This window comes from Kryptolebias marmoratus, linkage group LG8 (genome assembly GCF_001649575.2).
Source record: "Kryptolebias marmoratus isolate JLee-2015 linkage group LG8, ASM164957v2, whole genome shotgun sequence".
Lineage (NCBI taxonomy): Eukaryota > Metazoa > Chordata > Actinopteri > Cyprinodontiformes > Rivulidae > Kryptolebias > Kryptolebias marmoratus.
The window spans coordinates 10,023,633-10,047,860 of NC_051437.1; the positions used below are offsets into that span (position 1 = coordinate 10,023,633).

General features: G+C 38.9%; 1 protein-coding gene across 2 annotated transcripts in view; it reads left to right on the forward strand.

Moving 5' to 3' along the window:
• LOC108231999 (chemokine-like protein TAFA-1) overlaps window positions 1-24,228 on the forward strand; it is a 36,600-nt gene that overhangs the window by 1,632 nt on the left and 10,740 nt on the right. The window lies entirely within an intron of this gene.

Consider the following 24,228-nt stretch of genomic DNA (forward strand, 5'->3'; position numbering starts at 1 on the left):
TAATAATAATAATAATTCACACACACAGACTGTCAGGTTCAGGTATAACAACAACAACAACAACAATAATAATAATAATAATAATAATAATAATAATAATAATAATAATAATAATAATAAAAAAGAAGAAACAGCCTGTGTCATCTTTTCTGTTGCAGCCACTGCCTCTCATTAATTATTTTCAGCAGTTAACTAACAAATGATTTAGCGGCAGCATTTTACAGTGATGGTTTTCATTAAGATGTTCAGCAGATAGTTTGAGCATTTCTATTCATAAGATCGCACCGATATACAATGAATCACAGTTGATATTCATGCTAGACTGGTCTCTCTCAATCTGATCCTTGCAATTGTGTCCCCGGAAAAATTGCGCTGAATAGAATATGACCGAAGCATTGCGAGCAAACTTTTGTTTTCATTAGCCCCGGTTATGGTAAATAATTATGATCTCAGGATTCAGCAGAGGAGAGGAAGCTGAGTTGCTGTCAGAACTTCAAAGGGAGATGAAGCTGAATGTGTGTGTGTGCAGGTCCTCACTGTTCTTTCACACCTCAAGCATATCAGCAAGAGGTCTTTTCAATCCACTCAATATTGTGAGTCTGAAGACTTCCTGCTCCAGCAGCCTTATTCTATAATGTGCACACGTGTGTATTGGAGGGGAAAAAAATAACGTTGCAGAAAATACAAAAAGACACTCACAAATAGGATATGTCCTCAAAAGTGGTCTCGCGTCCCCGAAAGCAAATAAAATTAATGTTTCAAATGTGCATTCAGGTAGATTTCTGAAGAAATCGGGCTCAAGGCGAAACAATTTGAATCCTTTAGGACCCTTCTGCTACTAAAAGTGTAAAAGCCGTGTCATTCTATTTACCATAGTCCTCACTCCTCGATAAATGAGATGCCAGTTTTATGAGAGGAGGATGGGAAGCCTGTCTGGATTGATTCTGACGCCGGGACATTTGTTCTGTGCTGTGTGTTGTGTGCCTGGTGGATTGGTGGGAGGATTGGGGTTGACGGGTCGTGAATTGGTGGCAAGAAGGCCATTGGTTGCAGACCATTGGGCCAATCATCAAAGGCAGCGAAATGCCACAAGTTCACGGTGACGGGTATTACCAGAGGAAATCAAGATTACAGAGGGCGAGAGATCAGTCGTGTCCTTGCCAATAGAAATTTAGATCCACAGGGAGATTTATCAGAATCGTTGCTGTGCGGGGTTTTGAGGAGTTGCTGAAATATGAAGATCTTCAAACACACACGAATTCCTTGATTTAATCATTATTAAAAAATAAAGTTGTAGCTAAGAAAACTAAGACAGACAATGGCATTGTTTTACCTATATATTCAAATATTCTTTTTTTGACATTGTGCAGGCACCTGTTCTAGCCAAGCACAGCCATATTGGAAAAGAAAGTGTGTCTGGAAGTCCATTAGCTAGATGACCCTAGAGTAGGTGCTTGTGTATGCTCAGTGATTCGGACAAGGTGCCCTGCTTTTCACCCCGCAGCCTTGCTTACAGATTGCCGCCTGCCACTCTCTCTCAGATAAGCTCAGGGCTGTTCTCTGAATTCTCGCTGCAGACAGTGTTGCTCTCTGCGGTATGATTCATAAGGTGCTGTATTTATTTGGTGCAAAGAGCGTGAACGGTGCTCAAAAGAGAACAGATTGTGTGTGTCGAGCATTCACAAAGTGGGCAGAGATGTTGCTTTTGGGGTCGTGCATTTCTCGACCCTCGAACGAGTGCAGAGGAAGCCACAGATGGTCAATTTTCCGTGTCTAAAACATTGACTTACAAACAACAACAGCCAAAAAAACAAACAAACAAAAAAAAACAGCCTCCTACATACAATGATTTTTAAACCCAAATTCTTGCACTTTAAATCTAAAAATATGCTGTGCAGGAATGACAAATCATACTTTATTTGGTAAAAAAAAAATGCTTCAGTGCTAAGAGAACTAAGGTGTTTTGAATGTGCTGAGCACCGGTGTGTTTCATGCAGAAAAAGCAGCACTATTAGTGATGCAGGGCACCATGTGGAGGTGTTGGCAGAAAGGACGGTAAACAATAGTGGCCGCCTGAGGTGATCCTTCGCGAACTCACCAACAGTTGGCTTTGTCGGGTCAAACCGTTCAGAACCGAGTGGTCACCCACTTTCATCTAAGTGCACATTACCTCCTATCTTGTAGTTGCTGTGAAACCATGTAGCTTTGAGTGAACATGTTTAAAAAGATGAGATATGCAGAGCAGCGGACCCGAGGACATGAACTCACAACTCAGCTGTAAGTGTGCACTGTATTCAAATTGAAGTCATAAATACTTTATTTCTGGTGTCTTCCACTATTCCTCCTCCACTGCCACTCGTGATGGACTCGTGCTCCAGCCAGAATTATTATACTCTTCATCACCCTTTGTATTCAAGAGATAATTCAGATCTTTTGAAGTGGGGTTCTGTGGAAAGGTTATGAACAAATAATATCTTACATGCTATAGATAACTCTTTGGATAGCCTCAGTGTGGAGAAACTGTGGCTATTGGCTAGTCTGAGTTAATAGCTGCAGTTGTAAAATAACTCAAATCTAAAAACAAACCAAAACAGTAATAATAAGAGCTCGTGCAAATGCCATTTATTTGCTTTTACAGAACATGCAAATAACAGTGTGATGTTAAAGTGTTTGAATGAACTGCTATAAATTTGTATTGAGATGGGAATTGTTTTCAGACATCAGCATTCTATTTTGGTCTTGGCCCCACTCTGAACCAGTTAGTGGATTTTAATGAAACTTTCATAAAATTTGATTTGGTAGTAGCTAAGATTCATCCCCAACACATGCTAACTGTCCCAGTCAACTCTATTTGTCTGTTAGCAAAATATTTCATGAACCACTGGATATATTGTACTGAGACTTTCAGAAAGTAATCATTAAATGTACATCTTAATTACCTTTTGTGGTCCACCCAATTCCAGATTCCCACCACAGCTAATCAACCGTATCCAACACAAGAATGGCTATAACTCAGCCAAGGTTACAGATCCTAGGCTAGAATCAGGTGTGGTAGTAGCTGTATGTCATCCCCAACACATATTTTGACTGCTGCACATAGCAATACATCTTTGCATAAAACTTTGGCATCAACCCTGATTGACTGTTCACAAAACATCTCATGAACCACTGGACAGATTTTAGTGAAACTGTCAGAAACTAATCATTTGCTGTACGTCTGCAACTCATTAACTTCTGAAGTCAACCCAATTCAAGATGGCTGCCACTGCTTCTTGAACTAGCTATCTTAAAACAACTCCGGTCTCAAATATGTTCATTCAAATATTATTTCATTAGTCTTTACAGCACCTCTATTTAACCCTTATACTATTACAATACCAGCAGAAAGTGCCCCAGGCTGCTCCAGAAATACTACAGCTGACTGCTACTACTGCTATTCGGAAGTAATCATAGGATTCCATGTAAATACCAATGTGATTTTACAGTGTTTGCATGAACCACAATGAATTTCTTTTGAGATTGATGGCAGCATTACACTTTGGTCTTAGATGAGCTGTTAGCTTGTCACTTTCAATCTCTATGTTTCCAAAGTGAGGTTGTTTAAAGAGCGATCTATAACATGTAATAATTAATTGTTCACCCTTTCCACAAAACCCCACTTAAAAACATCTTATCTCTTGCTTATCTGTTGCTTTAGACTTTAGTCTGTAACACATTAGAGTTAGGAGTATTTAACAATACTTGCCACAAACAGTCTGGCAAGAAATTGCATCTATTTAGGCAAAAAAATACCTGCAAAGGAGAAATGATTCATCCTGGCCCTCATTCTTCAGCTTTTTAGTTTTTAATCTATGAATTCCTTGTTGGAGAAACCATAACATTGCTTCATCTTATTTTCTGCCCAAATTTTCTTTGCCTCTTTCTGTTTTTTTGCTTCTTCTTCTTTTTTTCATGCTCCGTTGCCTGTTCTATGGTCTTCCATTTCTACATGTATTTTTAACAGCTGATTTCTCTATTTTCTTCCACTTTGGTGCTCTCTGAACAGTTTTCCTCTCTTATGCTCATTTTTGCACAGCAACTTGGCCGTTCTCCTGTGCAAGAGGAGTTGCTCCACTGAACAAAGAGATACACGAATTATCAGTACAAGCAAATACCAGCTGAAACATAGGTTTAGATTGTATAAATCACTTTTTCTTATAGATTGTAGCTGTTTTTTACACCCTGTAAAACTTTAAAGATGCCTTAGTGTTTAGAAACTGATAAAATGTCAACAAAAACAATATTTCCTCTGATGAAATGTGCAGTTTTCCTATAGGTTCTTTGTCCCCCTAGAGAGTAAATGGCACACAAAATCCTCTATGTGCTTCTTTCTGGAGATTTAGCGAGGACTACAGATACAGGGCTTTTTTTTTTCTCCTTTGTCCTCCAAGAAAAGAACCACTCGCTGCTAAAGCTTCCACTGAAACAAACATGAGAAATGGATTTTCAGCTGTCACAAACAAAGCTTGTATCCTCAACGCACTGTTTTAGACACTGACAATTTAATAGCCTTATATAATGCATCCTGGAGGCGCATTATTTTGACATACATCTCCCTCCACCCCTCCCCTGGACCTCCTCTCAGCCGTGCTCACACTTATGTCATTGCTGCCGCGCTGCAGCGCCAATGGGAGGTGGCGTTCAGCCTCAGCTAAAGGCCTCTGAACAGCTGGAGCTGAGCGAGCCCACTCTGTCCTGATGTTCCTACACATGTTACTGTGATGCTCAAAAGCCTTTGGCCACTCTGTAAAAAAAAAAAAAAAAAAAAAAAAAAGCAGAAATGTCTTCCTACTATAAAACGGCAGAGCTTTTTTTTTTTCTTCCCTTTTTTTATCACATTTTAACAGCAATCAAGTATTCATAGAATTTTCCTGGTTAGCCCCTAAAAAATATACTTTCACTTGAATTCACCGAGAGCCAATCAGTAGCTTAATTATTACTGTATGCTCAGAGCTACAAATAGGTTTTACACATTCTAGTATTTCCCGATTATTCCCCTCTTTCAAGTCATAAATTATTCATAAGAAAGATTTCCTCTAAGCTTGTGGATATTTGTTTAAACAGCATGTTTAATTGAAGTCTTTCAGCCAGTTCTGTACTGGGGGGCTACGGGTTGCCGTCACTTATGTGCAGAATGAATTTTTGTGGCCCACAGCATAATTAATTAGCTGGCTTTCTCTCCTCCCAAGCGCGCCAGCTGTTTTGTACCGCAGCCAGAATCACCATATATTAATAACAGAGGTGTTAACGGCACGAGCAGTTCATCGGCTCATCGGTTTGATAAAGACTGCACAACTGTAGGTCACAGTACTGGATTTTATGTTCATTATTCTAACACTACATATGCTGGGTCATTATGAAATAGCAACACAAATCTTTTTGTTAAAGCACAATTTTGTGGCTCTTCTTCACAAAAAAAAAAGCAAACAAAAAATAACTATGCCTTTATTCTGTAAGCATATGCTAATGACATGTTTTTTGTATATATGTATACATTTTTAACTTAAAGGGATAGTGTGGTCATTTTTGAAGTGATGTTTTGTCAAATAGTTATCAACAACCTTATAAGCCGTGACATCAGTCATAGAGTAGAGAGTACGGAGCAAAGGGTAGAAGACTTCATCCAGACTAGGCTAATGCCTAACCAAATGAGGGTCTGTTGTTTTTTAATTTATTTAATTATTGTTTTTATATTATTATTAAATTCAGGCTACATCATTTTAAACCTCTACAGTTTTTTTTGTTTGTTTTATCCGAGTAATGGCCGTGTTACTATGGGTACTCCAAAAGTGACCAGTCTGTTACTTTAATGTTGCATTAATGGTTGTATTTCTGAACACATTTTAAATCTTTTTTCAATAGTCAGAAAGCAAGTTCAAGTCCCATTCTGAGGTCAGAGTGAACCTCTTGATTTATTGGTCCATATGTTCCAACCCTCACCTATGGTCACGAGGTTTGGATCATGACTGAAAGAACGAGATCCTGGATACAACCAGCTGCTGAAATGAGCTTCCTCTGTTTGGTGGTCAGGCTCAGCCTTAGAAATAAGATGCGGAGCTTTGTCATACAGCCGCTACTCCTCCTTGTTGAAAAATGTCAGCTGAGAGGATTCTTGGACCTGACTAGGATGCTTCCTGGACACTTTCCTCTGGAGGTTTTCTGGGTTTGTCCCACTGGGAGGAGACCCAGGCTTGGCTGGAGGGATTCTGTATCTTTTCCGATCTGAGTGTCGCTTTGAAGAGGGGTGTCCCCAGTGTTCCCTCCTGGACCGGTTATCTCTGCAACCCAACCATAGATAAGCATAAGAAATTGAATGGATGGAAAAGTCTGCGCTTCTGCTGCGAAGCTCATCATTATCTCATATTGTCAAAATTAAATATGACCGATTATCACCCATCTCCATGAAAGATGGGCAAATATGTAACTGCCTTATCTGCATGTACATTTGTTTATCTGTCTCATGAACTACTAGACAAATTTTAATGAAGCCTTTAGGAACCAATAATTGGACGTACATCTACAACTGATTAACTTTTGGAGTCATCCTGTGTTAAGATGGCTGCCACAGCTAATTAACCTTAGCCAGCAGAAACAATGGTTATAACTCAGTCATTTTTACAGATATTGAGCTGAAATTTTGATGCTGTAGTAGCTGAGAATCATCTCTACTACATACTCTGAGCGCTAACACATCATGTGAGATAATGGTTTAAAAAAATTGGCATGCAAGTGGTAGCCTTTGTGAGATGTAGATGGTCATTTGAAAAGCCTCCTTGCAGAATCAGATTACACTAACTATAGTGTATACTATTGCTGACTTCAGCTGTTAGCCTTCATAGTAATCTAAATTTAATTTGACGTTTTATACATGTGGTATGGTTTCATGAGTTGGTTCTTGAGGGTTTTCTGTTGTTCAAACAAGTGCTGAGAAATAAAGGCACTGGGTGTAATAACAGTTCTTTCAGTATGTGGGAGCTAATACATGCTGAACGGCAAAGACCTTTACTGAAAATATTGTGACATGAAAAAGGGAAGACGTAGAAAGAGATTGTGTGTATGACCATTGATTCTACTGTATTTATACTAGTAGAGCTTTGAGTAAAGAAATATGTGCTGTAAACTTGTCAACCCACAGAGAGCAATCACAGTTGAGTTGAAATGTTTCTGAAGAGAGGCTACAGGGTAATGTACATTGTTAGATTCTTGTGTGCCAATTTAATAATACAACGCACTCAAGTATTCTTACCTTATCACTTTCTGATATTGGATTGAGGTGACAGCAGTTGTTGAGTTTTGAACATCATTATCAAAGTGGTTCATCCAGGAGTTGAGAGTTTTATATCTGACATAATGTAAGAAAAGTTGACTAACATGGTGGTTAGTACTGTTCTCACTGAGGGATAGTCAGTGGTCTGAAACCCAAATAGAACTGCACATGGTCACTCCAGGTACTCTGGTTTCCTCCCACAGCCCCAAAACACATGTATTGGGTTGTTTGGTAACTTAGAATTGACTGGCACATGTGTGTGTGTTTGTGTACCTATTTGTTTGTTGTGTTTCTGTTGTTACTTTGTTGTAGACTGGTGACCTGTCAAAGTTGTGCCCTGCCACTCATTATGACCCTGACATTTTAATGCAAACAGTTTTGAATTAATAAAAAAAATGTTGCATGTCTGTGCAATAAAACAACCTAAAAAAGAACTACGCCATACACTCATAAGTATTATCCAATGATCTAAATCTTTTTAAAGGCAGACTTTTCCAATACACCCTGGTTAAACACAGTGAGTGAATAAATCAATGCTGAACACATATACATCCATTATTACCTGCAGAAGATTCTGCTAGGCTTACAGTCACAGTGCAGCAATTCTGGCAGAATCTAAAAGGCTGAAAGCCACAAAAAATGTGGACTTTCAGCCGTGCGGGGGCAAACTTTTAGGTTAAGGAGCGAATGCAAACATGAATTCAGAGCAGCCCACCTGAGTGAAACCCTTCATTGAATCACATATGGTATATTAAGTAGTCCCAGTGTTACATCCTCCTGCTAATTTGTGTGGCTCTTGTGACAATGTGTCAATTCAGCAAGAAATAATTCAAGACAGAAGTTACAACACAAATACATTAAAGTCCATATGGATACAGACATTCTTGTTTGGAGAAACCTTGACCTGAGCTGCAGAGGTAACTAAGACAGTCACGTCAAAAGGCCAAATATTAATACATAATGAAGACATGGAGGCAAAAGCCTGGTTGCAGTAAAGAGCACAATTAGCCTCTGCAAGTATGAGTAAGATGATGACTTTGAAGGTGATGCTGCGTGCAGCCTGTGCCCCTCCGAGGATGCTGTACCCGGGCTCTTTATAGACTCACAGTGACATGCACAACCTGCCTTTATGTCATAAAAAGTCATCACTGTTGACACTATTTAAGTTTAAGAAAATTATGAGATTTTTTTTCTTTGTTGCTGTAGACTCTATAAATAGCACTGTCCATGTTTTAGGGGAACTAGCTGTGACAAAAATGGCTTCTCAGTCAAATTTCAGAAATCCATCTAAAACCATCTTTGACATAATAACCCCCCCCCCCCAACCACCACCACCCCTACACACACACACAGTGTTTAATGCCATAAAACATCAGCATCATAGTCAAATATTTTACTTTTAGAACAAAGTTTCTCTGACCCAGTGGCTGGTTAAGGCTGAGAATTAAATGAACCTTTAAAAATAAAAGTTGATTTAAAATTAAATGCAGATCCATAAATCTCTCATTGTACAGAAAACACTCCTGGGGACTTACAGATTCACAAATGTCCGTTAGTGTTCCAGTAAATCTTGAGGTGATTTTAATTTATGTGTCAAAGTTCAAACCTCAGTGCCATAGTTACAGAGTTTCAGGTCGTGATCATCCAGTCCCACCAACGGGTTTCTAATGGAGGAGTGTTTCGCATTTCTTTAGGCTGCAAACCATCACTGAGTTACAGAGAAGAAAATCTTGACCTCCAGCTTGCTTTTCCTTTTCCTTTTCCTTGAAGAAATGCATTTTGCCTACCGCCTTTCATGCTGAAGCTTTAAACAAAAATAGTCCTTTAATAAAAAGGAGTCAGAGTTACAGCCATTTTGGTCAAGCCTTGTAAATGACAAAACTTAATTAGTTGTAGATGTACATCAAGAGATTCCTTTCTGAAGTCGAAGAGTTTTATTGAAGTCCATCCACTGTTTCATGAGATATTTTGCTGACAGACAGACAAATGAACACACACAGACTCAAAGACGTTCTGTGATCCTACAGAATGTAGTATAATTTAATGTAAAGTACTCCAAGTTAAGGGCTGGTTTATTTCAACATTTTTGAGCTGTGTTTAATAAATAAAAAAAGGTTGTTATATATATATATATATATATATATATATATATATATATATATATATATATATATATATATATATAATGAAGAGGCACAATGCAGCACCCTTGTCCTAATCTCAAATTTACACCCAGTTCTTTGTTTAAAGTTTATTCACTGTTGACTCACAAGCACACAAAAAATTTAAGAGCTTCTCTCTGCTGCTGCTGCTGCCGCTGCTGCTGCGGGAATTTGAATGATGAAACCAGCAAGCAAATATTTTGTGCACCAAACCATAAAGTTCTTTAAGAACATACAGCATCCTATCACAAAATTAGCACATTAATATTAGAGTTTGAAGTGCATGAAATGCAGCCTCTGGCCAAGTTTTACGCTACGACATCATTAAGAGTGCACGTTAAAGAGGTTTACTGTTTGAAACATTTGGAGAAGACAGGACCAGATTTCCCCTCGGTGTGACATTGTTTACATTAGTTGATTATTTCAGCCCACTTCGTCTCTCTGGGGTGCGCGAAGCCGAGCATCCTCATGGGTTCATCAGCTCGTTGTTTTAGGTGCCGGTTTTGTTTGTAATTAGGAGCGTTTTTCTAACTACGAATCTGTGACAGTTTACATAGCTCAAGGATAAGAGAGTCTGAAATGCTGAATCCTGATGAAAGTTCTCCCTTTGCTTTAATCCAGAAATAGTCCCAAACAAAGCTCAGCTTTTACAGATACCGTTCTGTGTGCTGCGTGCAGACAACAAAGCAAATGAGTGTTTTCTTTTCTTCTTCTTTCTTTACTTTGAATGTTCTGGAAAGTTACAGAGGTTGGTTTTCTGTAGCAACATATATCTGTGACAGCAAATTAACTGTCGTCTTCCTAATGTTTTATAATAATTAAAACATAATGGTGATGTGTAATTAGTGTTAAACTTTAATTACTGGAAGCTGTCTGTGTATCAGCAGAGCATGTTTGAAAGGGTTTTTTGAGTAAAAGTGACAGAAGTAGAGAAAAAAAGGACAGTTTTTAAATTAATGAAGCAGAATTTAAAGCTGTCTTTTGCTAATTCTTTCCATATAATAAATGTATAATAATTAGCAGGAAGTGTTAATATTTTATGATGAATCATATATAAATATATAAATATCTCCCTCAACAGCTGGATGCACAAACAGAGAACTGATCAAAAAATTGCAAAAGACACAAAGCAAATAGGATTTCAATATTTCATTTTACACTAATGTGTGATAATTTGGAGCAATTTTCACATATTTTTTTAGTTTTTTTCTCCTTTTTTTGTAGTGAATGTTTGGTGTTTCTTTGGGGCAGTTTTGTGTCAGTTTCACACCCTTGGTACAGCGAGCCTGTACCCCGTAGACCCACCTTTTCATTACTCAATGACAGCAGAGCGAGTTGCACTAATTTAAAGCATTTTACTGCCCTGCAGTATATCTGTACTGTTTATAGCCGGAAGGTTGTCCCATTTGGAGTCCAGCCCTTCAACCCTTTGAGTTAAAGGACATTATGTTATAGTAAATATTGTTCAGCTGTGACAGCTCTTTAAATTACTCTTTAAAAATAACATGACAAAAGTCCCATCGTCAGCCTCTTTCTTCCTGAATCAAAACAAGAGCTGGAAAAGATCCAACCATGATGGCGTTTCACTGTAACTCCTGATGTCAGTGGTTACACAAGTGGGTTCATTTGTGAGCACTCTTCCTCTTTAATTCAACAGTTTCCCTTTGGAACAAAAGCTGCTGCTGAATTAATGATAGCTCGTGTCGACACAGTTTGTTAATGTTAGACTGGAAAGTGACGACCCTTATGTCATGTGTTCACTGAAGATGGTTGCAGCAAATGTGCTTCATGTCAGGGTAAAAGGCTTCCCCGGTGCTCAGTTTCCTTGCTGAGCCACATCATATGTAACAATAATGTTTGTCACAAGTTGTTTTATCCTTTCCTCTTTGTCACTGTAAGGAGTTTTTAAGGTGTGGCAGCTCCTGAATGGATTTATCTTGTGACTGCTGACCACTCGGGATGCATTTTGGATGCGATTTTAAGAACTCACAGACCCAATTATTTATCACATTGTTTATTTAAATCCAGTTAAAACTGGGTGCTGTGAATCCAAAACTATTTCATCTCGTTGTCATCCCTCAGAAAAAAACATTAACATTTGGGGAATATTTTGGGCATTTTAAAGTGACGTTCTGTGAGAAGGGCAAAATAAAATTACAACCCCAATTCCAAAAATGTTGGAGTGTTATGTAAATAAAAATAGAATGCAATGATTTGGAAATCTTCACATTTTATTTGGAATGAAACACAGTAAACATATCAAGTTTTACAACTAAGAAATTGCACCTTTTTTGGCAAAAAATATCATTTTGATTTTGCCCTCAAAAAAGTTGGAACAAGGACAACAGAATTTGAAATTGTTTTTGAAAACCACAGATGCCACAGAGGACCATCCGGCCTGTTATCAGAGCACAATTGAAAAGCCTGCTTCTCTGATGGTATGGAGGGTCATTGGTGCTTCTGGCATGGACAGATTATACATTGGAAATACACCATCAGTGCAGAAAAGTATATACTGGTTTTAGAACAACATGTGCTTCCATCCAGCAAGAAGTTCATCAGGAAAGACCCAGCACTGTTAAACAGCAGCTGCTCTCCTCATTTCCTCGATGTTTACAGATTGTTGTTGAAAGAAGAGCGGATGCTTCACAGTGGTGCTCATGGACTGGTCCCAACTTTTTTGAGATATTATCAAATTCCAAATTAACTTTTATTTCTCTGAAAAAATAGGTAATTTATTTGTTTAAACATTTGACATGTTTTTTTGTGTTTTATTGTGAATAAGATTTGGGTTTAAAATTTGCAAATCATTGCATTCGGTTGTAATTTACATTTTATGCAACTTCCCAACTTTGTCATATATGCACTTGTATTATCTGGCTGTGGATGACTTATAGAATAAAATTAGTTTTGAGAAATAGACTTTAATCCTGACTGAACTGACAAGCCAAACAGAACCGAATGTGACCGAGACTCAAGTCTTTTGCATCCATCTTAAACCAGCTCCAATCTCAAAAGGTTTTATAGCTGTTAAAAAAAAACAACACCATTTCACAGACCTTTACGTTGCTGTACAACACGTGTCAAAGATTGTGCTTTCATTATTTTGAATTATGACCAACAGCACTCTGTGAGCAGTTCTGCTCTGGGCGTTTCATATGTACAGTTCACACAGATAAATGAATGCTTGGACTCTCTAAAAATGAAAAATAAATGCAGCGTGCAGACCCTAGTCAGCTGACTTTAAGATCAATAACATGAATAGTGTGCTTAGTTGTGATTGTCCCTGGTATTCCAAGAAAAAGTTTTAATCTTCTTAAAGTGAAAATGTTCCTGTCTGGCGGTGAAGACATTGTTATAATGATTTTAGGAGGCTACGTCTCAGCCAAAGGCATCATTTCAAGCCCAGCTTCACAGAGTTCAGATCCATTCTGACTGTTGCTCCAGTGTTTTATAATACTCTCAGCAAGATGTTTCAGTTTGGTTCAGCAATCCCATCTCCTCCCAAAAATAGAAGAGGAAAGCCGAGACTTTGTTTTACGCGCTAAACCTTACCCACAATTTCTTAGTGAACCAAACTGCATTAAATCTACAATTTATTTTATAGCTGGTGCCTTATTTTGAGTTTTATCTCCAGATTCGCTTCATTAAAAGACTACCCGCTCAGCTCTGTGCTGGTGTTGATTGGCTAACTGTCTGACAAACTCGTCAGAGAACCAGCCAGAAACAGGAAATTGTGTTTTATTGGGCAAGGTGAAGTTTTCCCCACTGACCAACAAATCTTGCAATTTACAAATAATTTGTATTTGTATTTTTCCAAACCCAACACACTGTGTACTGTAACGAGTAAGCCTTGCACCACATTTACTCCCAAAGAGGAAGGGTGAAAACCAGCGAAGCAGGAGCTAAAAAACAAATTGGTATTATACAAGCTGCACTTTAAAGAAAAATGTTATTTATATTTAAAAAATCAAAAAAGAAAGTTTAGATAGCAAACATTATGGGTTTCGTGTTTACTTGTTTGTAGTTAATCTAGCTGACAGCAAGTGGGCCACCTAATGACCCAACGCAGCTACGTGTAACACAAAATGAACGGAGGTGTAAAAGTTTGTAAATTAGCTTCCATGTAAACAGCTGTAAAATATTTGCATTTGGAGTTGGTTTAGGAAAACAATCAACTATTTTCATGGCCTTTTGGACTTAACTGTTGGCTAAAACACTTTAAACGTCTGTTCAAAGATCTACCCTCAACAGGTAAGACATTAATCGTTCCTTAAAATTCCCACTGAACCTTACTTCAAAATGTCCCATTAGGAAGAATGACTGTTTTAATTATTGCCCATTCATTAAAGTGAATGTTGGATCCTGTTTCCTCATTTAGGATCTTCTCACTGAGAGGAAAAGCTCTTACAGAATCAGAACTAAGCTTGACGGATCATTTCATTTGGCATTGCCTTTGTGAGCGCCTATTTTAAAATGCTTGGCAGGAATGTGAAATTCATTATCATTACTTAGACCTCATTAAACTGAAAAGAAGCATCTCAACTTACTAATTGGTTCCAAGGGGGAAGTAGTATCAGAAATAAGCAAAGTAATTAATATTGGGTTTATCGGGCTCTATGGTGGATTTTAGCTTTTTTTTTCCCCTTTTCTTTTTTTTCCCCGTTCCTTAGTGTGCTGTAAGTCTTGGCATATTTACACTACAGATCCAATTACGTTTTCTGCCAAGACTGAAGACTGCATGTGTGAACATAAGGGACAAAAAGTGTCGATATGATGTTTCGACAAATATGAACAACATGATAGAGGGGCTAAATGCAACCTTACAAGTTCCGTGCTGCAAAAAGAAATCAAAAAGAAAAGTCTGTACCTTGTAATTAAACCAGATGAAACATGAGAATGTCGCTACATTATCTGATTGCACCAACATTTGCTTGAGAACTTCCTGTGGGTTTGTCAAAATGTTGATCTTGTGAGTGTAGTGTCATGGTGAATGACATATGTGCCCTTTTCTCCCCCCTCGGATCACTGTTTCTTCAAAGTACGTGGCACACATCCTAAAAGGTCATCAGGTTTTTAACGTTGCAAACAACACACGTGTGAGGATCATTTGGCTGCCGATGAAAGGACCAGAACTCAAACCAGAGGTGAACAGCCTCTAAAAGCTCTTTAACTTTCCTTTCCTTTGTCTGTTTCTTTTTCTTCCCCTTCGATGTGTCTCTTTCATCTGAACAAGCAATCTTAAATATGAAATACCAGTCCTACACATTTGCCAGTCAGGAGAAAGGTGGTAGATGGAGGGACGGGGAGCAGCTTGACATTTAAAAATGAATGACATCACACTGACGGGAGGAATATTTTTACTTTCCTGCTTCTTTTTCTTTTTTTACTTTTCCCAGAAAGCTCTGAAGTAAATGTGCCCAACAAGAGAAAAATCTATACAGATTACTTTTGTGTATTTATATTTATTAGACATGCTATTAAATGCAAATGTTAAGCTACACTGCGATTGTCATTATCGACAAGCCACACATGTCTACAATGAAGCGACTATAGGCCCTTTTTTTTATCTGTGAGCACCTTGAGAGTCGCAGCAGCATTTAATGTCCTTGATCAGGACCAGTGTCGCAGTGTTCAGGCTTTGTATTTGTGACAATGTGAAAAAAAAGAGCTTTGAAGCTCCCGAGCAAATGAGAACCGCTGTTTGCATCCTGCTCACTGATTCCTCTGTTGCATGCAGTTTTCATGCATCTTAAAACAACACCAGCTCAGCTCTGCGAGGAGTCATTTTTGCATTTCAATAAAGCATCACCCATTCTTGGCCCAGTGCACAGGACCAATCATACAGCCTCCCTGTGTGACATGCTGTCAAAACCACCAGCCATATATCAAAAATTTCAGCATTTCTTATTTGTCACGGGCTCTGCTTTGTCACAGCAGGCAGTAGTGGTAGTTTTCTTTGCCTGTAAATTGTTTTAAAATCTTTTTCCTGCATTTCACACGCAACTTCAACAAGTGTTGGAAAAGTATTTTAATCCACATGTGTTGATGCCTTTAATAGCTGGTGGTTCTCAGATGCAGCTGGTAAATTCTCTGAAAGTACAAAAGTTTGTCCTTTTTTTTTTAATCATTTAAAGCAACACACAGGTTCTCAGCGCTTCCTCAAGCCCCGCAAAACAAGTTTCTCTCACAGTTTATCGAGCAATATGTCACTCGTTTTCACCTCAACATTTGTGTCTAGAATAACAACAGTACTGCTGGGACCTCAGATGTTTTTGCAGAAGATAGAGGGAGGGGGTCACTCAATATGACACCATGCAGTCACATGTGTTGTGCCTCTCACTGTCTTCCATCTGCATTAATTTGACATTCTCTAATCTGGCGCTGCTGTTTCCTGTCAGTGACAGAAATGCCGTATACCCTGCTGGTCTGGGTGTCTGCAGAGGGCATGCACAGAAGAGAGTGGAGCCTATTAGGGGGTCACCTTGGCCGCATTTTTCCATTAAAAGGTGACAGGCACGGTGCTCTAATACACGTAGTGTCGTGGCTTGGAGATTGGGGCGTGCTGTCTCCGGTGAATGTCTTTAAAGCCCCCAAATAATTAACCACGGGGACGGCAGGACTTGCAGGGAGTTGCGTGTGACACGGACTCAGCTCGGTGCTTGTTTAGAGAGATTCAAATGTCACTCGCTTATCAAGATATATTGTCATATGGCACTTGTCTGTGAGCGCACACATTCAGCACCGAGTGTACACATGGTGTCACCAGCTGCCAGTCACCTGAATCCAAATCCAAGGAGAAAACCTGGTTATCTGCTAAATTGAGTCCCCACGGCTTTCCGCTTAGAGTGTGACTACTCTTAGCGCTGTTCTCGGTTATACGCTGTGTTTGCTCAATTCAAGTCCTTCACATAGATTAATCAGGCTTTTACTAAATGAGAGATGGTGTTCAGACTCCCTTGTTAAATTGCTCATATAATATTTTTATTCGTGTACACACAGACTCGGGGCTCCTGGAACAGATGGCAGAGGAGTGTTGACATTCAGAGGGTACACTTGCTATCAGCGTCTCCAGAGACAGCCGCACAGTCTGGGCTCATTACAGTAGACAGCGAGTCATTCCATACTTATTGCATAGTGACATTTCTATTGAGACAGACTGACCATTTTCCTCAGCGCAATGGCTGTTTCATCACGTCTGAAGAACCATTTACAGGTCCCACATGAACCCTGTTCACATTCATTAGGCAGGCAGAACAGCAGAGATGCAGAAATTCAGAAGTGTGGCTACGCGTTCATGTCATGCATGATTTGACAGCATTTGCCTTCATCTGGACTCGCTGTCCATAACTTATCAGATTTTGATCCAGGGTTGCTGGCTTTCAGCTTCACACATTGTGCCGGAGTCCAGCAGCTGAGGCTGGACTTGTGGCAGGTGTTGTCATTTGAGTCGATGCTGCATTGCAGTTAAATCCTCTCAAACGTTTTCACATAGAACATTTTAATTAAATGAATGCCTTTCGAAGAAGTTAAAGAGACAGGTCAGAGCTTTTGAAATAGGGCTCTGTAGAAAGGTTAGGAACAACTAATATCTTACCTGTTGTTGATAGCTCTTTGAACAACTTCAACTTTGAGAAATAAAGTTTAATTCTGACCACACTGATCAGCTAAAGCTTCATTTGAGTCAAGCCAAGAGCAAAATGAATAGCTCCAGTCAATAAAATATCACAAGGGTATCACCATTTGAGTTTTTTGAGTTATTTTTCTGTATTTGATTTCATGTTGTCATTCTTGTGTTCTTGTCATCTTTGTGATTCTGTTTTGTTATGTGTGATTAGTTTTTCTGTCTTTCCTGTGTCACTATTCACCTGCCCTCAGCTCAGTTGTCCTCCAGTCAGCCTGCCATGCCCACCTACAAAACACAGTAATGTAAACCTTTAACAATTATCAATTATTCTTGCAGAAATGCTACAATATTCCTGCACAAAGACCTTACTGAAAGTGCTACAGCTCGCTGCTGCTACCAGAGTTTCTCTCTGCCACTATCACACTACAGTTTAGCTCAATATCTGTAAAATTGACTAAGTTATAGCTAGTTTTTGTTGGCTTAAGTTGATTAGCTGTAGTAGCTGACTTGAACTGACTTGACTCCAAAATGTAATCAGTTGTAGATGTTTATTCAGTGTTTACTTTCAGAGAGTTTCATTAAAATCTGTCCACTGGTTTATGAGTTTGCTAACACAACACATGCACACATGCACGTTTTGGCTGCAGGGGATCATTTTTATGTAATGCAGAATAATATAAAGGTTATTAAAAGGCATTTGTATGAATCACTACAGTGTTTTTAACAATGAACACCAGCAATCCACTTTGGTCTCAGCTCCACTCATATTAGCCGTCAGCTTGTAATTCTGCTCAAAATTTTGTTTTACTTCTCTAAACTGAGATCATCCAAAGAGCTATCTAAAACAGGTAAGATATTAACTGTTTATAGCTTTTCCACCGACCCAATCATTTCATGTCACATTTCACAAAAGGCCATCTGAATTCAATTTTTTTTTAAACAGAATTATTATATGTTTTGATTTAATAATAAAAAAAAGCTGTCACTGAATTTATATAGACTGAAAATGAACAAAATAAAATACTAAAGATAAACTGAGCTCAGGATTCATGTAAGCATGGTTTTCCTCATTTTATCTCTCTTCTGTTTTTTTGTTGTTCATAAAGTTTTATAATTTGAGTTTATTAATGAACTTGATGTTACAAGTTGAAGTTCTGATGTGCTCCTCTGTTGTCTCACAGAGAGATTACTGATTTGAATCTCAGTCGAGGCCACAAAAAACACATACACCTTCCTTCGTTCCAATCCTGAGCAAAATATAATAAATTACACAGATTATTACAAAACTATCTTGTGTGTATGTGTGCGCGTGTGTATACAAGCTTCAATCAAAGTTATTACAGTTCGACATGAGAGGCTGACAGTGAGCTGCTGCCTGAAACAAGAGCTTTATTAGAAATCCCTTCATTCCCACAGTAATGTGTATAATGATGCACATTACTGTCATCGGAAACAGCAGCTGACACAATGATCTCACCCTGATCTAATTTCTGTTTTATTCAGCTTGAGTCTGACAATTTCTTCTAAATTTATAACTTATCACTTTTCTTAATACACATTAGCCAACGCAAAAATGGTTAGTCAAATTTATAGATACTGAGCTAAATTTGCTGTGGCAGTAGCAGCTAACCATCTCCAACATATACTCTTGTGTAAACACATGGATGATCTTCACTTTCCAATCTGTACTCAACTTATACGCACTATCACAATATCACAGGAGATCGCACATAACATCATTTGGCCAAAACAGCTATGACTGTAGCCTCATCAATATTTGATTTTTATTTAAAACTTTGGCATTAAAGGTGGCAGGCGATTTGCCTTCCTTGAATAATGCGAGGCCGTTATTGTTTATCTAGCGTAACCAGCCCTCACAATTAAAACCTCCCTAAAAATACTGCATTTCTGTCAACTCGGTGATCATAATTACTTTTCTGACTTTGCTTATGTGTGTTATTGTTTTCGTCAGATGGCAAATCACATAATGTAGATCTGCAGATTCCTAACAAAACGGAACGAAAGCAAAATGCAATTGTGACCCAAAATGTAAAATTTATTGTGTTCGCAAACTGACACCAACACATCTGCTGAAGCCGAAACACAAACAAAATCTGTCAAAAAAAAAAAAGAAACCATGAATTGTAAATATGCAATGTACCATTCAGTGTTTTGTTACAGTGATATGCCACCAAGGTTTGATTGATTCTTGTGTCATTCAGGCTCAAAAATGATGAATAGAAATACAGAAAGGTGTTGTTCGGTGACTTTGGTTAGCTCATAACCCCTTTTCTCAGATTATATTACCAACATGAATATGCAGACATAATATAAATATTATGAGAAGTACACAGAGTAATCTTTTAAAATTTAACTATAATTTTAAAATACATTGTTATATCAAGAGAAACAAGTTTTGAGCAATGATTTTTTAAGACTATGAAAGCATTCCTTTCTGTTGGGGTTTTTCAGAATGATGCTTCTCACTGTTTAATTCAGTGAAAAACAGATGAAGAAAAAAAAAGTCTTCCTCACCATTCACACATTGATGTTCCTTTTATTTATTTTTTATTTTCCCGTAAAACTGATTGGGTGCTAAGTAATGTGTTCACACATGGTGATCTCTTGTCTTGTTCTGGAGCAAGTTATACATGGTTCCCAGGATATAGGTTGTCATGGCGACACACCTCAGTGAGACGAGCACCCGCTTTGTGAAACTAAAAAACTCCAATCTGAACCGGAAGTTTCCTAACTGAGACTCTTATCCTGCCTCTCATAATAAAACCCTGAAGCCTTCAGTCAACTCAGATGAGTTATTCATGTTTAAAAAAAAAAATCAACACAGCTCTTGAAGCATTTCACATCTCCAGGAAAGGGAACATGGTTAGATAATGTAAAAGTAATAAAAACAACAATTACCGCTGTAATAATTACCAGTTCAGCTGGAGGTAGTTTAATTTAAATTCTGTCATGGGAAGTTGTGCAGTGGTATTTAGGTGGGGAGGGGGTCTGGAGGCAGGTGGATGACAGAAATGAACTTTTATTAAACTAAATAAAGCACTGAAAAGGTATAAAGTCATGCTGAGTCTTTGCGGTGACACAGAACATAAAATATAAGCTGAAACGAGACGGTGACAAAAAACTGTTAGGGGGAAAAAAAGCTATAATTGTATAAACACTGATAAGCATAAGGGCCCCCTCACTCTGGATGATGACCCCCGCTATGTTCATAAAAACAAATAGCTGAATGTGGCTGATCTTTACGGGGTTTTGCAGGGTCTTTAGGTATGTATAAAGAACAGGTGGAGGCACAAAGGAAAGCTTCAAGATTTTCTTTAAAATTCCGACCTTTAAAACAATATTTATGTGCTCTTATGTTCGTGAGACTATGTTTTGATTAGTGTGATAGGTTGTGGATTTGAGCATACACAGAACTTCTGTAGAGAGATTGGGGTGGTTTACCATCATGGTGGTAGCGTTTTAATGTTCTGGGTGGAGCATAGTGGCAGCAGTTGCAGCATATCAGTGATGTGCGGCTGGAATTTAACCCTCCTGAAGCCGTTGTAACTTCGGGTCCATTTGACCCGAAGGCCACGGGAGGCTTAAAGCACGACTGACCATGCTGGTCTCATGTTGGTTACAACCATGATCATGGTCATGGGAACAACTTAGCGCAGACGTGATACCCCTGGCAGTAGTGTGACATTCTTCTAGGACAGGGGTGTCCAACCCTGGTCCTCGAGGGCCACCATCCTGCAGGTTTTCCTTGTTTCTCTGCTCCAACACACCTGATTGGAATCAATGGGTGATTAACAGGCTTCTGTAGAACATGAAGAGGGAATTAAACCACTGAACCAGGTGTGTTGGAGCAGGAAAACAAGGAAAACATGCAGGATAGTGGCCCTCGAGGACCAGGATTGGACACCCCTGTTCTAGGACATTTCTGCTTTCTAATGGGGTCTTAAAAAGCTGAGCCAGGGCAGGTGGTTAGGCTGCAGGAAGGCGTCTCTGAGACGTAGTAAAAAGCAGGAAAACCTGTTTGGCGAGAACTAAGAACTTAGCAGGGTCGTACTTTCCTTCACACTGAAGATACCCCAAACATGTTGGAATCCAGCCATGTTCTAGGACTTGGAGAACGTAGCAGGATCATCATCTTGTGTGAAGGAAACATAAGGAGGACTTAGAGGAGAGTGAGGTAAGAGATGAAACATGGCAGCAAAAAATAAAAAATAAACATCTGAGAAAGACAGGCATTAATACAAAACATGAAAACTGGAGAGAAAAAAAGCTATAAAAGATAAACTTACCAAAACCCAACCAACAAAACAAATCAAATCTAATGAAAGAAAGAACACGATGACACAAAACCAAAAGGTCTGGGACAGTTTTATTCACAAGCAGAGCAAAAGTGTCTGCGATTTGAAGACATAAATGGAGATCTGAGCTGACTGAATAAAAGTTAAAGATTTCAATATTTGACATTTTCTTAGACACATATCTAAGAGTATTTCTTGAAATAAATTAAGGCCTAGTATTCCTTGAAGGAATTCATATCACCCACTGCCTTTCATGTCAGCGTTTTAGACTAAGATCATCTCATGCTGAAAAATAACAGAGTTGCGGCTTTTTGATCAAACCTTGACAAGAACATGATGTGCAGTCTCGTGCAATATCGCAACATGTCACGCTCGGAGTATGTGTTGTGAATGACGCTCAGCTCCCGCCACATCAAATTTTAGCTAAATATCTGTAAAATTAACTGAGTTTAAATCTTTCCTGCGTTTCTTAAGGTCAGTTAGCCGTGGCAGCCATCTTAAATCAGGTTGACTCCAAATGTTAATCAGTTGTAGACGTACGTCCAATTACTTTTAATGGTTAAAGAGGTATTTTTGGTAACAACATAAGATGATTTTAAAGAAACAAACAAACACACACAGTCAGGGCAAAAACATTATCTTCCACATTTGCCTTTTGGTGGCAGGTTATAAAGTAAACTGCAAGACCCCAAAAAATATTGAGAGAGAAACTTTTTATTTGTATTTAAAGAGGAAAAATTTGGTTATAAATGAAGTTCTAAAGTAAAATGATTTAGCTGAACATCTGGAGAGAACTAAAGCAACTCGTGGAACTGAAAGGCTGTTTTTCTTTCCCTCTCCATGTAAAAGTATTTTACATACTGAGTGCACTTTGCTCACTTTACTTCCCTCTCTGTGGCTGTAAAATATGTTTGTCTTTTCTGGGATGCTGAAATGAAGTGATTATGAAACAACAACCACCCCCCCGGGGGTGTAAAGACATCCCACTCAACCTGCTCAGGACCGAGACACCTTGACTGAAACAGACACACATAAACAACTAACCATGCCAATGTGTATCACTGTTGGTATATTAGCAGTTTATGTTTTTAGATTGGTGTCACCCTGGTGCTATTTTGATTTCTGCTCCATTGGGGTATTTGTGTCTCATTTTATATCGTTTTAAATTTAGTTTTGTGGCTCAGTTTAGGGTTTTCCTCTCCGCTCCTTCTGGGCCATATTTTCATGTGTCAGTTTGGTCGTATTGCATCTCATCACGGGTGTTTTGCGTTTCATTTTGGTCGTTTTGCGTCATGCGTGTCTCTTTGAATCTCTTCGTGTTTGTTTTTTATGTCTTGGTTTGTTCTTTCAGATGGCTTTGCTGGTATTCGGTGTCTCTGTGAGGCCATTTTTCTCCTCTGTGATCGTATCTCTCTGGTAATTTGGGAGCCTTCTAATTCGGGCTTGACATCTGCGGCACAAAAATTAATCAAAACCTAAAACCATCTGCATGAAAGACCAAAGACACTGGGACCTCGGACTTCATCAATCAATACAGCAGACGTTTAATGTCCTTTGGATTGTATTTTATCATATCGAACCAAGAAGCAAGAACTAAGTGGATGAAATGAATCATTTTTGAAAAGAAAACCATGAAAGAGGAGATGCTACATAAAGCACAAAGTCATGATTTTTCCATCTCAGCCAGAAGAGAAAATGAGCAGTGCTCCGTTGGGTGCAGATTGTGGTGGTGGTCACCTTGCTGCCTGACAGCGCCTGTTTCCAGCCTCAGAGTAATGAAGAGGCTAGAAAAAGGAAGCAACGAAAACAGGGCACTTCCAGTTGTGACCTCCTGCTTTCCTGTGACCTGTGACCTCATGAAAGACAATTTGTGTGTGACCCCTGATCCCTGGCAGTCAAAATATTGCTGGAAAGGCAACACAAACACACACTGGTGCACACGCAAGAAGGTGTTTGTTATCGGGGAGGCTGACTTTGTTCAATGTCCCTGATAATGGGGGAAATGGAAATACAGAAAACAATTATACCCTCGCATGGCTCCAGCTCTCACCTGAGGAGAGTGTTCCAATCCATCCATGTTATCCTTCCTCTCCCTCTGAAATATTTAGAATGCAAAGACGGGCTCTGGGAGCATGAAGCGTGTTGCACTCGCAGGGCTGGAATCGCGGGCGAACTTGAAGAGCGCTAATCAGTGTTGCATTGCTTTTGTGTAAAGGTACCCGCTACACCTGCCGGCTGGAAATACCACACTGATTTGCATTTTTATTTGATTTTAATATATTCTTCAGGGGTGATGGTTTCCAAATATAGAGTATCCTCGTTCTGCGCTTCGTTTGCTAGCAACAAGCAATGCAAGTTAATTCTGTTGAGTAGTGTGTTTTTAATAGATCAAAGAAGAAATCTGGGGCTGTCTTATGCAATTAAGGAGATGCATTAAGAAGAACAAACCCCTGTAGGCTGTTGTTTTCAAATGATGCCCCACTGCTTCCACTGGCACGTTACGATTAATGTTGTGCCCTTTTGTTGAGTGCATCAGACAGCATATGCAACATTCCCGCAGACCGACTACAAGATCAGGATTTTATTTTTATTTTTGTTTCATTTAAACCAAAGGCTGTTGATGTTTTCTGCAGCACAGGGCCAGGAGTCAGGTAACTTCACAGACACGTCAAGGCGCAAATATTTCCTAACCCCAACCTTCGCCTTGGATTATAATTTGACTCTTAATTTACATTCTTAAAACTCCCTTATCCAATTTCAACCTTCGTCAGGAGCTCAGTGGTTCTGTTTATTAGAGCTTGTCAATTATTTCAGCAT